Source organism: Oncorhynchus keta, chromosome 17 (genome assembly GCF_023373465.1).
Source record: "Oncorhynchus keta strain PuntledgeMale-10-30-2019 chromosome 17, Oket_V2, whole genome shotgun sequence".
In the NCBI taxonomy this organism is placed as follows: Eukaryota; Metazoa; Chordata; class Actinopteri; order Salmoniformes; family Salmonidae; genus Oncorhynchus; species Oncorhynchus keta.
In genome coordinates, this window is record NC_068437.1 from 37,924,092 (window position 1) to 37,939,948 (window position 15,857).

The following is a 15,857-nucleotide window of genomic DNA, read 5'->3' on the forward strand; positions in this document are numbered from 1 at the left end:
TACTTTCACAAGGTTCTACAGACTCAATGTTATGTCCACACCATCAGCGGGGTCTGTGGTTCTGGACATGGCAGGCTCTCTCAAACCAGATAAGTGAGCGTACTTATCAACCATCAACCATCATGATACTTACTTATCAACCATCAGTGAAATGAATGTTCTATACAGAGGTCTTCCACTCTTGGTGCTGTTGCAGCCAATTGAAGCCGAATGTTGTAAGTGCTAGCTTACAGCTTGCTTGTGTATAAGGTTGTATACCACAGTTAAAATTCTATGTTACCCTGTTGGGTAATTATATTCTGTGTCACGCCTTGGTCATAGTGTTTTGTGTTTCGTTATATATTTGGTCAGGCCAGGGTGTGACATGGGTTTATATGTTGTGTTTCGTATTGGGGTTTTGTAGGTATTGGGATTGCGGCTGAGTAGGGGTGTAGCTTAGGTTGGTTGCCTGAGGCGGTTCTCAATCAGAGTCAGGTGATTCTCGTTGTCTCTGATTGGGAACCATATTTAGGTAGCCGGGGTTTCAATGTGTATTTCGTGGGTGGTTGTTCCTGTCTCTGTGTCGTTTCACCAGATAGGCTCGGTCACTTTGGTTTTTCTTTTTTACTTGTTTTGGAAGAAGAGAACGAGCGCCATTCTCCATGCGGAGATGGTGCTAAATACACCAACACGGTCGGTCCCTGGGATTGGGCTGGCCAATACGATTCGGTTTGCTTGGAAGGAAAAGGAGTTGGAGCCTTTAGGACGGGAATCCTTTGGAAGGATAATATTGATGGGGATTCTAAAGCTGACGGTGAAGGACGTGTTTTGTTTCCAAGAGTGTAAGTCACTCTCACCCAAGGCAACTCGTTGGAGGGAGCATACGACGTGGCAGTATATACAGAGGAAAAATACGATGATATCCTGAGAAGGGCAAGAGCAGTGGGAGGTGAGAGGCCGATGTGCCACTACGAAATAACAAGCCTGGCGAAGAATAACTTCAGGGTTGTAACTGTCAACATTTTACAACCCTTACATTAAGGACGAAGAGGTGAGGGCTTTTCTGGGGAGATACATGGATAACGTCTCCTCAGCAAGGCACCTCAAAGACTCCCTTGGGTTTTGGAATGGGAGGAGAGGCTTCCAGGCCCTCCTCAGAGAGGACCCAAAGGGACATGGTGGCTACCTCCATCCTCCTGCTATGTTCTCCCTAGGGGCTGACAGGGGGACGTTGTTTTATGCACGTCAGCCCCCATTTTGCAGGCGCTTTTGTGCATCTGAGGATCACGAGGCGAGGGATTGTGACAAGCCTAAGACGTGCCATGGGTGTGGCTCGTCAGCACACCTGTGGCGGGGGTGCCCGGCCTGTCAGAGGTCATATGCGTCTGCGGTTGGGGGGGAGCAGGAGCAGGGGATGGGGGAAGAAGAGGAGGGGAAGGAAGCACGCCTCATGACCAGAGTACAGGTCCAGAGGGGAAGGCCACAAGGAAGGAGGAGGAGCAAGAAGCGGCGGACGGAAGAGAGAAGGAAACGGAAGGCACGGGAGTAGGAGAACCAGGAAAAGCGGCGGAAGAAGGCAACCGAGTGGAGGAGCATGAGAGAGAAGAAAGCGAGGGAGGAGTGGTGGAGAAGGAGACGGTGGAAGAGCAAGTGGACTGGGGGGAAAGTGCCCTGGTGGAAGAGATGAGGGGTATGGTGGAGGAGCTGGCGGGGGGGAGGGTGGTATCTCTCCACTGCCGCCATCACCAAAGAAGAGAATGAAGAGGAGGGTGCGATTGGCCGACAGTGAGGGGGAGGGGATGGCCAAGAGAGTGATGGGGGTGGGAGAAACCTCTGGGTTGCTGCTGGTTTCCCCAGGCCCTCAACTTCTGTTGGGTGGGGATACACCTAACAAGACTCAGGACTGGGTACAGTAGGAGGTGGGGAGTTTTTTGTTTGGGGACTCAGCCTCCCCAATTTTTTTCCAAACCAGCTGCAACACTGGGGAGGGGGAGGATTGTGGGGGTAGACCCAGGGTGCAGGGCACCCCGGAGCCAAACACTATTCCTGCATCCTGGGATGGTGTGATGGAGGAAGAGGGGGGGATGTCGGGATTACGGATGGTGTTCTCACCGGTAGATATGGAGCAGGGGAGCATCGGGTGAGTCTCCTGTTTTTTTTTTTTTCTGTCTGGGTTTAGAATTTGAGTGTATTACATGTTTTTATTTTTTCATGGAGTCTAATTTTACTTTTGTTAGTTTAAATGTAAGGGGTTTAAGGGATTTTGTTAAGAGGAGGGCGATTTTTAGTTATTTGGAGGGTGTGGGGTTTGATTTTTGTTTTTTACAGGAGGTTCACCTGAGGGATGGAGGGGATGTTAGTAGGTTTAAGAGGGAGTGGGACAAGGGGGAGTCGGTTTGGGGTGTTGGGGGGTGCACTCATCGGGGGTAGGGATTTTGTGTGGGCACAGGGAGGTAAAAGTGGAGGATTCTTTTGTGGTAATGCAGGGGAGGGTTATAGGGGTGGATGTCACGATAAGGGATTGTAAATTTAGATTAGTGGTGGTGTATGGGCCACAGGTGGTGGCAGACAGGAGGGAGATGGTGGACTGTATGACGCCCCTGTGTGTCACAAATAGGAAATTAATGATAGGGGGGGATTTTAATACAGATTTAGGAAGAGGGGGGGATAGCAGTGCGGGCGCCATTGCCAGGCTAATGGCTTGCCATGGTCTGGTAGATGGTGGTCTGCACACTACTCCGAAAATGGACGGTCCTACATGGCGCAACTCCAAGGGGGGGGTTGAGCGGAGGCTCGACTATATTTTTGTACCCAGGTCTTTGGGTAAGTTGTCTGGGCGGCTGTTGCCTGTTTTCTTTTCGGATCACGATGGGGTGCTCCTGCAGGTGGGGTCGCCAGTCTGCCTCTTTGGTAGGGGGTACTGGAAGCTAGATCGGAATGTGCTGGAGGAGCAGGCTTTTGTTGACGGGTTTTATGGTTTCTTTTGGAGGCTTGAGGGCCTCCGGTCCATGTGCGAGGGGGTGTTAGAGTGGTGGGAATTAGTTAAGGTGAGGATTAGGGCTTTTATAATAGGGTATTGCAAGAGGGAAAAAAGGGAGGAGAGGAGGGAGGTGGATCATATCCAAAGGTTAATTGAACTCGAATACGAGGCAGGCAACCTCGGTGGGTCATTTGACTGGGAGAGATCCGCAACCCTAAAGGCGCAGTTCAGGGAGTTGCAGGAGCGGAAGGCTCGAGCTTTCCTGGAGCGTGCGCATAGTGGCTTTCTAGAACATAATGAGACTTGTTCTGCTATGTTCTTTAAGTTGGTTAGGGCAAGACAGAGTAGGAAGGTAATGCATGGTGTTCGGGAAGAAAATGGTAGTATAGTTAGAGAACCAGAGGATATGGTCAGGGTGACAACTGATCATTTCCAAGGTTTATTTAAGGAAAGGGAAATAGATGTAGAGCAGGGAAATGTGTTTTTAGAACACTTGTCCAGGCGGTTGCCGGAGGACATTAGAGAAGTGATGGAGGCCCAGATCTCACTAGAAGAGGTTGAGGGCGCTCTTAGGAGGATGGGAAAGGGGAAAGGTGCCTGGGATGGATGGGCTGCCGGCTGAGTTTTATCTCAAGTTTTGGGGTATACTTGGACCAGTGGTCCTCGAAGTCTTGAAGGCCATCCTTGAGACGGGGGTCCCGGGGGGATCAATGGCTGTTGGTGTGCTGTCACTTTTATATAAGAAGGGGGAAGTAACAGACCTTGGCAACTGGCGGCCGTTGACCATGCTGTGTGTAGATTACAAGCTACTTGCAAAGGTTTTATCAGACCGGTTGCGCACAGCCCTTCCCTACGTCGTTCATGAGGATCAGACGTGCGGGGTAGAGGGCCGCTCTATTAGATGGAACCTACAGTTAATCAGGGACTCCATCGCTTGGGTTGAAGATAGAGGACTGCCTTTAATGGTAGCAGCGCTAGATCAGGCGAAAGCCTTCGATCGCGTGAATAGATCCTTTTTATTCAGAGTGTTAGGTCGATTAGGATTTGTGTAAATTGTCACTTGGGTGACGTTTTTGACCTCTCGTCTGGGGTCAGGCAGGGGTGCCCACTCTCGGCTCTCCTCTTCGTTCTGTACATGGAGCCTCTGGGGGCTGCCATTAGGGCAGACACAGGGGTGGAAGGTTTGCTGATCCCTGGAATTGGTGGGCTGCGTGTTAAGATGACGCAGTACGCCGACGACACTTCCTTGCTGTTGTGCAAGGACTCGTGCTTGACAAGGTCCCTTGCCATCTTTGGGGATTTCACCCGAGCGTCGGGAGCAGTTCTGAACCATGCAAAGTCTTCCGTCAAGTTTTTCGGGAGATGGTGCGGTAGAACGGATGTGCCTGGGGGGTTATCTCTCTGTGAGGGGGCCCTGAGGATTCTCGGGGTCCATTTTGAGACCTCCGGCTCAGCGACGCTAAACTGGAACATGCGTATCGCAGTGGTACAGAGGAAGCTAGCAATGTGGAAAGCTAGGTATTTGTCTTTTATGGGCAAAGTCCTGGTCCTAAAGGTGGATGTGTTGCCGTCTCTTTTGTATTTGGCATACATCTACCCATTGCCGGCTTGTCTGAGGAGGCTTCTAGTGAGGCTTGTGTTTCAGTTTATGTGGAGTGGCAGGTGCGAGTGGGTCGCCAGGGCACGCATGATCTGTCCCATCGGGGAGGGAGGTAGGGGGGTACCACATTTCCCCCTCAAGCTGGACACAATTTTTGTTTCTTTCTTGTTTAACGGAGCTTGCTCAGCCAGTGATACACCCGTCCGGTTACCTCTTGCGGGTGTTTTTCTCGTATCAGGCGAGAAGCATAATGGTGTGGTCTAACACGGGTCCTCGGGCGGAACAGCTGCCGTGGCACTTTGGTCATGCGGCCAAGTGGCTGCATGCGCACCCTGAGGTTGAAGTTGCCCGAGTAGGTTTAGATCATAGGCACCTGTACGAGGAGGTCAGAAAGGTAGGGAGTCCGGCGCCTGTAGTGGGCATCTCGGAAGTGGTCTGGGAGGGAGTGCAGGCGCGGGGTCTGGACAACAGGCTCAAGGACCTGAATTGGTTGAGCCTTCATAAGTGTTTGACGGTACGTTCCATCTTGTACCGGTATAGTTTGGTGCAATCCCCCACCTGTCCAAGATCCTCTTGTGGCAGGGAGGAGACTGTGCGCCATGTCTTTTGGGACTGTGCCTTTGCCGGAGTAGTATGGGCTAGGGCACGGGTGTTGTTCGGTTTGGTAAAGGGGGATTTTGTATTGACGTGGGCCAGGTTAGAGAGGGGTGTAGGGAGAGTGTTAGAGGAAATTGTAGTTAAGATGATTAATTATGTATACATTATTGATTAGAACCATTTATTCTAATACTATTATGTTATGATATGAAAAGTAAAAGTTATTGGTTAAGCTATTACTGAAAATGTAAGCAGAACTAATTGATTGTCTGTGCCTCTTGGGAAGGTTAAGGGGGAGAAAAAGCTTTTCAGACAAGATAAGAATGTTTGGATTATGTTCCATTGGTAGGAGAAAAGTATATCTTTTAGACAGGTTGTAATGTCTGGTTTATGAGGGGAGTAGAAAGCATCTCCGGACCTAAACAAAAAACAACGGGGCTATCGTGGGAAACTGATGATGTCATTTTGAGTTTATAACCTGTGGAAATCTGTGTATGTAGTTAGTACTCTCTGGAATTAAACGCTCTTACCTGGCTTTTAAGACTGGTCTCGATCTACTTCATGCATGATTAATGAACTTACACATCATTAATGAATTAGAAACGAGTGCGAAATTGGTTTTGGCAATTAAAACATAAAGGAATTTAGAATTCCTCTATCAATTTGGTCCTTCGAAGCCGGATCTAAATAACTCTACCTGTTATCTGAAGGTAATACGCTGAAAATCGTGCACGGACTCGTTTTTGACTCGTTTTACTAAAGACCTGACCTCTGAATTGAGGTTAAAATTGAAACAGGCCTGCGTATTATCACAGAGGACAGAGAGGGTGACTAGATTCAAACGAACAATGCTTATCCCAGTCGGCAGCAGGTAAAGTAGCCTTTATTCTCGAATTTGGGAGGGATTATTTAGGATATTTATTGATTAAAATGTTATGAAGGAGTTGAATTTGATCAATAATAGGTGCTTGAATATTCCGAACAAATAAAATGGGTTTCTACCGGGGGTATTAACCAGGATATCGATAAAAAGGAAGCAGGTCCGAAATTGACCTGAGGTAAGGTGCACTACCATCAAATAAACTAGAGCTTAATAAAGCCTGGTTTTGCAAGCCAAGGATTATTAAGGAGTGATATAGTACGCATTGGAGAATTAGGACGCTTGTTCCGTACAAATAGGATGGCCAATAATTCAATAAACATACCTAAATAAAGTTTTTACCTAATAGTCTATCTGTATATGGGAAGCTGACTGCGGAAAGTAGCAGATAGATATGTTAAAACAGGTGAGGATAAATTAGGCTTGGTGAGAAGGCAGGGTAATTCTAGGCGAACAGAATAAATGAACCTGTACAATGCTGAAAGAAATTAATATCAAATGATAAGTGATTAGTCTAGATTAGTGAGATTCGAGATATTAACAATTGAAAGTCCCAAAAGGAATATCCTGTGGGTGAAATGTAATGTCCGATCAAAAGTCTTCTATAGACGTGGTTCACAGGAGAGGTCAACTTAGTCTAGAGTAGTGAGATTTGAGACATTTTACGTTGAAAGTCCCAAAAGGAATATCCTATGGGTGAAATGTTATGTCCGATCAAAAGTCTTCTATGGACGCGGTTCACAGGATGGAAAATACATACTGATTATTTTTAAAGGAACACACACATAGGCAGACAGAATAGTAACTAGAAGTAACTAAGTAACGGTAAATTACAAATTTATAGAACTGCACGCACATAGAATTTAAAATGATATAGAAAGACATAGATAAGTGTTTAAAGACATTGCTACTAGTAACGGTAAGGATTAAGAATGGGGAGAAATGCCTCGAAAGAAGCCCCAGAACTAACGGGAGACGGGCGTTACATGGCACAGAAAGACAAGAGAAACATCGATTTCTGTCTAAGATGGAAAAAGAAATAAGATTTTGATGGCCGTCTAAATGTAGAAAAGCTGGAATCCCTTATAAAACAGATAAGGAATGTGGTAATAATGTGAAAAAGCAGAATAAACAGGGGTTATACACAGCCGGAGTTTGGCTTTCGGAAGCAAAAAAGAGAATGGGACGCGCCGAAAAAGAGATTAAATCTAACAAGGTTCGAGAGACACTACCCACTGCTCCCGCAGATAGAGAAGTTAACCAATTGGGTGGGCGTGAGGGTAACAAACTATATCTTCCTCGATTATACCAACAATGCAGAGATAATCCAGTCGACGAATTTGTGATTATAAGAATACGGGTGCTGGAGCAACCGGTGAAATTACCACCCAAGTATGTGGATCCCGCGGAAACTAAGAGAGGTATAATGAAGTTAGAGAAGGAAATAAAGTCGAGAAAAATGAATAAGGTGGGTCAAAAGAAAAATACAAGATGTTTTAATTGTAACAAAATTGGACATTTCGCCCGGGAGTGTAACACTCCACGAAAAAATCGTCAACAGGTTGTAATTTAAATGTAGGGAATAACGGAGAGATACGATACAATTTCGGGCTATCTGGACGTTATAGCATGGGGCGTTTAAATGTTAGGGTATAGTAAGTTGAGAAGTTCGGTTGGGTTTACTCTGATGATTAGAATTTAAAACTGAACTCAATCTGAATAGGGAATATATATTTTACAAAGGTGGGCAGATTTGTGGCTATAGCCAGCAACGGAATTGCTAGACACTCAATGGGGCTATATAGTGCAACGCTTTGGACTATAAATTAGGTAAGAATAGTTTAATCGTAAGAAGTTGTGATTGTTTTTCTGATTATTGATTTTTGGTTAAGGTAACGCCAGTGAATTTGAACAAAAAGTAACGTATTCTAAAAACGATCTGTTTTCCGTCCTCATTGTGGGGAACAAATGAAAAGTCTTATCTTAAAGGGACAGTGCACGGTAATCACAGTGGTTTGAGTGTATGACAGTGGGAAAAATATTGTGGGACGACAATTCGAAGATAGAAAAATAAGTTATATGATACCTCAAGGGATTTAAAACAAACGATGTGAGGGAATTATCATAATTATTAGGTTTTGTTTTTGTAGTAAACGTTTGGGTTAAGGGGATTTCCACGTTCCCAGAGACAAGGCATTTTTAAGGCGTACACTCACTAATGCTGGTCTGAGTTTGTAATTAGACACGTGAATAACGTATTGGGAATAGAGTTGTAATTAAAATGCTAAGTCAAAGACGAGACAGGTATTTAGAGCAAAATGGATTCTAAATGATAACAAAGAGACAATTATAATTTATGCCCATCGAAAAGCTTTTATAAAATTCGCGAATTTAGAGATGTTGGGTGGGGTGGTAAATTATAATTCAGGATTTGAACAGATGTGATAAATTAGGTTTGGTTAATCGAATAAGAATTATTTACAATTCATTTGAATTCGCTACGAATTGGCAGGTTGAGCGCTTGATGATGACGTCACTAGCGAGACACTTTTGTCACCAGGGACTGGGGATAACGGAGCAAATTTATGGCTGTTAGTGTGTGTATCGGGGTTTCGAGTAACTTTTAAGAATTTGATATAAAAATGTTTTGGTTATTTGTTTTACTGGTTATGGTCAATTTTAGGGGTTGATTAAACTTGAACAGTGTGTTCTGGCGGTTTTAGATAGAACTCTTTGTTCCGGAACGGATGAGAGTTACCCAAAAGTAAGTAGCCATGAGAGAATGCGAATGCATATTTATTAAATATCGGGGATTAAATTACGGATTCCTTACACTGTGAAATGTACGACATTTGCGGCAGAGAGAAAAAGTAATGCATTGGATAATAATGTTATCGGGTTAATTGTATCTAAAGGTAGCATGGTCATTTAAGTAAACATATTACATTTTACATTTAAGTCATTTAGCAGACGCTCTTATCCAGAGCGACTTACAAATTGGTGCATACACCTTATGACAACCAGTGGAACAGCCACTTGCATCTAAATCTTGTTGGGGGGGGGGGGAGAAGGGGGTGAGAAGGATTACTTACCCTTACTTACCCTATCCTAGGTATTCCTTGAAGAGGTGGGGTTTCAGGTGTCTCCGGAAGGTGGTGATTGACTCCGCTGTCCTGGCGTCGTGAGGGAGTTTGTTCCACCATTGGGGGGCCAGAGCAGCGAACAGTTTTGACTGGGCTGAGCGGGAACTGTACTTCCTCAGTGGTAGGGAGGCGAGCAGGCCAGAGGTGGATGAACGCAGTGCCCTTGTTTGGGTGTAGGGCCTGATCAGAGCCTGGAGGTACTGAGGTGCCGTTCCCCTCACAGCTCCGTAGGCGAGCACCATGGTCTTGTAGCGGATGCGAGCTTCAACTGGAAGCCAGTGGAGAGAGCGGAGGAGCGGGGTGACGTGAGAGAACTTGGGAAGGTTGAACACCAGACGGGCTGCGGCGTTCTGGATGAGTTGTAGGGGTTTAATGGCACAGGCAGGGAGCCCAGCCAACAGCGAGTTGCAGTAATCAAGACGGGAGATGACAAGTGCCTGGATTAGGACCTGCGCCGCTTCCTGTGTGAGGCAGGGTCGTACTCTGCGGATGTTGTAGAGCATGAACCTACAGGAACGGGACACCGCCTTGATGTTAGTTGAGAACGTCAGGGTGTTGTCCAGGATCACGCCAAGGTTCTTAGCGCTCTGGGAGGAGGACACAATGGAGTTGTCAACCGTGATGGCGAGATCATGGAACGGGCAGTCCTTCCCCGGGAGGAAGAGGAGCTCCGTCTTGCTGAGGTTCAGCTTGAGGTGGTGATCCGTCATCCACACTGATATGTCTGCCAGACATGCAGAGATGCGATTCGCCACCTGGTCATCAGAAGGGGAAAGGAGAAGATTAATTGTGTGTCGTCTGCATAGCAATGATAGGAGAGACCATGTGAGGTTATGACAGAGCCAAGTGACTTGGTGTATAGCGAGAATAAGAGAGGGCCTAGAACAGAGCCCTGGGGGACACCAGTGGTGAGAGCGCGTGGTGAGGAGACAGATTCTCGCCACGCCACCTGGTAGGAGCGACCTGTCAGGTAGGACGCAATCCAAGCGTGGGCCTCGCCGGAGATACCCAACTCGGAGAGGGTGGAGAGGAGGATCTGATGGTTCACAGTATCGAAGGCAGCCGATAGGTCTAGAAGGATGAGAGCAGAGGAGAGAGTTAGCTTTAGCAGTGCGGAGCGCCTCCGTGATACAGAGAAGAGCAGTCTCAGTTGAATGACTAGTCTTGAAACCTGACTGATTTGGATCAAGAAGGTCATTCTGAGAGAGATAGCGGTAGAGCTGGCCAAGGACGGCACGCCCAAGAGTTTTGGAGAGAAAAGAGAGAAGGGATACTGGTCTGTAGTTGTTGACATCGGAGGGATCGAGTGTAGGTTTTTCAGAAGGGGTGCAACTCTCGCTCTCTTGAAGACGGGAGGGACGTAGCCAGCGGTCAGGGATGAGTTGATGAGCGAGGTGAGGTAAGGGAGAAGGTCTCCGGAAATGGTCTGGAGAAGAGAGGAGGGGATAGGGTCAAGCGGGCAGGTTGTTGGGCGGCCGGCCGTCACAAGACGCGAGATTTCATCTGGAGAGAGAGGGAGAAAGAGGTCAGAGCATAGGGTAGGGAGTGTGAGCAGAACCAGCGGTGTCGTTTGACTTAGCAAACGAGGATCGGGTGTCATCGACCTTCTTTTCAAAATGGTTGACGAAGTCATCTGCAGAGAGGGAGGAGGGAGGGGGGATTCAGGAGGGAGGAGAAGGTGGCAAAGAGCTTCCTAGGGTTAGAGGCGGATGCTTGGAATTTAGAATGGTAGAAAGTGGCTTTAGCAGCAGAGACAGAGGAGGAAAATGTAGAGAGGAGGGATGTTTAAAACTTATGATTAATGATTTGAGTCAAAGGGGAATTATCATTAGGTTTTAGTTATAGTTCACTTATTGAGTTTCTGATTCGAGGTAGCATTAGTGAATGATAGTTAGGGGTGTGGTGTCTCACTTTTAGAAGCCTCCTGGGATTATAATTTTGGGGAGAGTGGGGGAGAGAGCAGCTTTAAACGACCAAATTGAAAAAGGTCTGCAAATTATATATATATATAAAACAACTGTTAGAACGATTTGTTTTAGTGCAAGGAGATTTTAAAGAGGCACGCTCACATATGGAACCTTATGAGATGTTTTTTTATGGGTTTGAATTATAAAGGTGACTATTTCTATTGTAAGGATAAAGGGATCTTTATGTCTAATATGGTATGGCCTTTTGACCTTATCATGACTGGCTTCTGAGGTCTGATCAGCCTCAGGGGAGAGTCATTTGTATAACGAATGGGGTCATATTGAGTTACTAGTTTTAAGGTAAATTCATTAGAAATGAAGCAGTTTTGGTTGAGGGTTTAGAATTACTGTTTGAACCGCAAATGAGAAAGTGGTTCAGGATTCTGTCTTATAACATTAGCTGTGAAGTTTTTTGAATGGGCTATTAGGGATTTGGTATTGTAACAGAGAGAAAGTCATATTTATCATTGAGAATAAATAGAGTAGAGATTACAGGATAACCGACTTCGGACAGTTCGGAGAAGAGGATATCCTTATAGCATAGGGGATCCCACAAAGGTGGATAGGTTTTCCATGATATGGGGAAAACCTCGGAGCACTGTTGAACTTTGTAAAGGTGATGAAATCCTACTAACCATCAAAACTATTAAGCTCTCTGATGCAGGCACTTACACCCTCGGACTACAAAGGACGAGGACAGACATGATGGGTGTGTTAAGAAGTCTGTTACAGATGTGGTGAAGGCTTCAGGCATGATGCCTTTGCTTGATGCTCCAGTTGGAGAGGCTGAGGTGAAGCATGCTTTCAGGGGAGGATGACCTATGGATGTTTGTTCTCCCTGTCGTGAAGGGTGGCATGGTGCCCACCTGGTGCAGGATAGGAATAGCTGAGAGGACCAGATGGGTTATATAGAATGCTTTGCTCTGCTTTACTCTGTTTTCCATGACCAAAGTTTTATTCCACACTTTGCAACACATATTAAACCCATGTTATTGTCAGATAGAATACTGAGGGTCCCCAAGGAGAGGGCTTGTTAGTGTAGGAAGGATTTTTAATATGGTTGGCATTTATTAGACCTTGATTGATTATTATGAGTTTTTGAATGGTGTTGCATTTAGCAGGAATGTAGGACATCTGTGATGATTTAGGATTATTGTTAGGATTAATATAGATTGATTGAGGAAATGTGGGGAATTTGGAGAAAAGCCGCTCATAGACATGTTTTTTTTTTTTCTAAAAGAGGGTCCATGGGTTTGGATAGAGCCAAACAGTGAGACATGTAGTTCAAATTTTGAAAACATGAGAAACATAGCTATAGACAGATAGGGGAACAAGCAGACAAAGGAGCCCTCCCCCGCACTGCAGAGACCTTGAAGGTTGGAGAGCAGAGAAGTTTCAGTGGTCCTTCTGTAGCTCAGTTGGTAGAGCATGGTGCTTGTAACGCCAGGGTAGTGGGTTCGTTTCCCGGGACCACCCATACGTAGAATGTATGCACACATGACGACTGTAAGTCGCTTTGGATAAAAGTGTCTGCTAAATGGCATATATTTCAGAAGGAGAGACAGGATGAGTAAAGATAACATAGTGTGTAGATAAGATAACAGTTACTGAATGGAGACAAAAGCGAGAATTGGACATGTGGAAAATGAAAGGGACACTCCTAAATGATAATGTCAGACAGGATAATATACTAAATATTACCTAAGTCATTGTTTAAAAATCAGGCAAGGTTGTTACCTGGGCAGAGCCAGGTAACAAAAGGGGGATGGGTAAAGGGTGTTCTAGAATAGGATAAAAAAAAATAAAAAAAAATTGTTTTGCTAATAAACAGAACGAATAAGAAACTGTTTTATTAACCAAATCTGTATGTCCAAGATTTTATACACTACAGGAGAACTACAGTTGAAGTCAATCAATCCAGTCCCATACCAAGGCCTCCTGGTGACAGCTAGCTGAAAGAGCTACCCAGATTCATATCGCACGGCGGGAGGGTAAGACACGTTGACACTGTCGGAACAATAAACAGTGTTCGGGAGGAGAACTGGATTTAACAGAATTCCGGGGGCCATCTCTCGAATGAAGTAACCCTCCCTGTCCTGTCACCCCTGTTTTTGTTCATAGGAGTGAAGATGTGTCTGGCTCTTGCTAAGTGATGTGTTCTTGGGGAAAGGGTGGGGCTTCAAATGGAAGCTGTTCGTCTGAGCTGTCTTATCGTGGGTGACATATTCCTGATACAGCACGTCCTACTTGAGTATGCGGAGAGTGGTAATTTGACCCATGGTTTAGACGATGAGGATTTTGTTCCAGAATAAGCATAAGAGATCCCTAGATTTGGGTAGACAGGAAGTTAGAGTAGAGGTTGGGAAGGATCTCCCAATGGAGTTTTATGTAGACCAAAATGGAGTCTCTAACCACAGTATGGAAGAAGGTAGAGTAGAGTGAAGATGAGAGTTTTTGATTGTAATCAGGAGAGAGGGATGTAATTGCATAAAGATACGCTTAACCCTTTAAACAGAAATGTTGTGGTATGGATATGACCAGGTCTTGGTCGAGACCCCAGTACGGTTCTGGGTAGAGGAGTGTGGGTCGGTATGGTAAAGCTGTTCATGAAAGATAATGAAAGTTGTATTGATTTGCCCTATTTATGTCCCCAGGAGCCGAGTTGGTACTTGCAATAGGACGGAGAGTATGACTACTGACGAGACCATGTCTGAATTGACGGGCTGGTTGAACTCTGGGGATTTCAATCAAATAAAATGGGCCGGTGTTGACACCTAGTGGTTGTGTGGGTCATGTGTGCAGACAAAAGGACATGAAGTTATCTAGGAGGTGCCAGAGAGGCACTCCATCTGGGTCATTTGATGACAAGGTATACATTGATAACATTGGGGTTCCAGGAGAGGTGCCAGATGAGTCAAGGCAAGAAATCGGATCCTAGCAGGATTAGAGTTAAGCATTTCCGGGGTTCTACTCTCACAAGGGGGAAGTGGCCGTGATGATCAGGACCATGTCTTACATCCCAGGTAACACAGCTCCGGACGAATCAGTGCCCGAAGCCTCAGCTGTTTTGACCACCCTGGCTCACGGGTTGGCAGAAACTCTGGGGTGGATACTTCTCTGAACTAAATTGGGTTGACAGTATTTATGGAAAAATGTGGTGTTATGGGCCACCTTAACCTGTGTGACTGTGTTAGTCTTGTACGTACGTGGTTGATTGCGTGTATGTATGAAAGTTATTGTTTCCAGGACTATAGAGAGATCAATGACACTACAGATGGGGGCGTTATGGGCCGATTCCAGGTTCCGACCCGTGGAGGACTGAAGGCATGTCTACAGAGGAAGTGGACGAATCTGGATCTGTCATTTGTGGGGAATTTATGTTTGATGAGGCTAGTGTTGAGATGAAGGGGAATTAGATTGTAATTTGTTTCCATGATTAAACTGTTTTTTAATGAAGGTTGTGACGAAAATCCGGAAGGAAGAGTTATGATTCTGATGTAGGTTTAAAAACAGTCGGAGTTAAGGTTAGATTTGATTAATGATATTTGGAGAGTTGGATAAACATTTATAATAATGTTAATTTGTTGATTATGTGTGTGTCTATTCATATGATAATCTGATAAACCTCTATAAAAAGGTTAGTTAAATTCATTTATACTTATATTTTTTATGATTAAATAAAACTAGATGTAGATTTGAATGTATAATATTTGATCAAAGGGAGGATTGTTAGAGGAAATTGTAGTTAAGATGATTAATTATGTATACATTATTGATTAGAACCATTTATTCTAATACTATTATGTTATGATATGAAAAGTAAAAGTTATTGGTTAAGCTGTTACTGAAAATGTAAGCAGAACTAATTGATTGTCTGTGCCTCTTGGGAAGGTTAAGGGGGAGAAAAAGCTTTTCAGACAAGATAAGAATGTTTGGATTATGTTCCATTGGTAGGAGAAAAGTATATATTTTAGACAGGTTGTAATGTCTGGTTTATGAGGGGAGTAGAAAGCATCTCCGGACCTAAACAAAAAACAACGGGGCTATCGTGGGAAACTGATGATGTCATTTTGAGTTTATAACCTGTGGAAATCTGTGTATGTAGTTAGTACTCTCTGGAATTAAACGCTCTTACCTGGCTTTTAAGACTGGTCTCGATCTACTTCATGCATAATTAATGAACTTACACATCATTAATGAATTAGAAACGAGTGCGAAATTGGTTTTGGCAATTAAAACATAAAGGAATTTAGAATTCCTCTATCAGAGAGCGAGAGGGACGGATAGGGACAGGTTTCTGCTCTGGCTTCTCATGAGTCTCTTTAAACGGGGGCTGTGGGAAGCAAGGCAGAACATGGTGAAGACAGGGAGAGATTGGGGGGTGGAAGGGATAGTGAGGAGGGTGGAAGGAGATTTGAGGGGGAGGATGAAGAGGGAGGAGAGGAAGTGGGGGCAGCATGCTGCTCGGGAGAGGTGGAAGGGGGGTTTAGGGCTGGGTGTCATTTAGATTTGTAAGAGGATAGATTAGGGACGGGGAGATAGGGAAAGGTATTTTGTAGAGTGACGGGGAGGGAAGATGCTCCCCTGAGGTTTTGTTTGGGGTTTATGTTTAGTTTAATTAGTTAAATTAAAATACCATTATTTGAGTATGTATGTAAATTATGAGTTGTAAAGAATGAATGGTATTGAAGATAATAAATTATTTTTTATA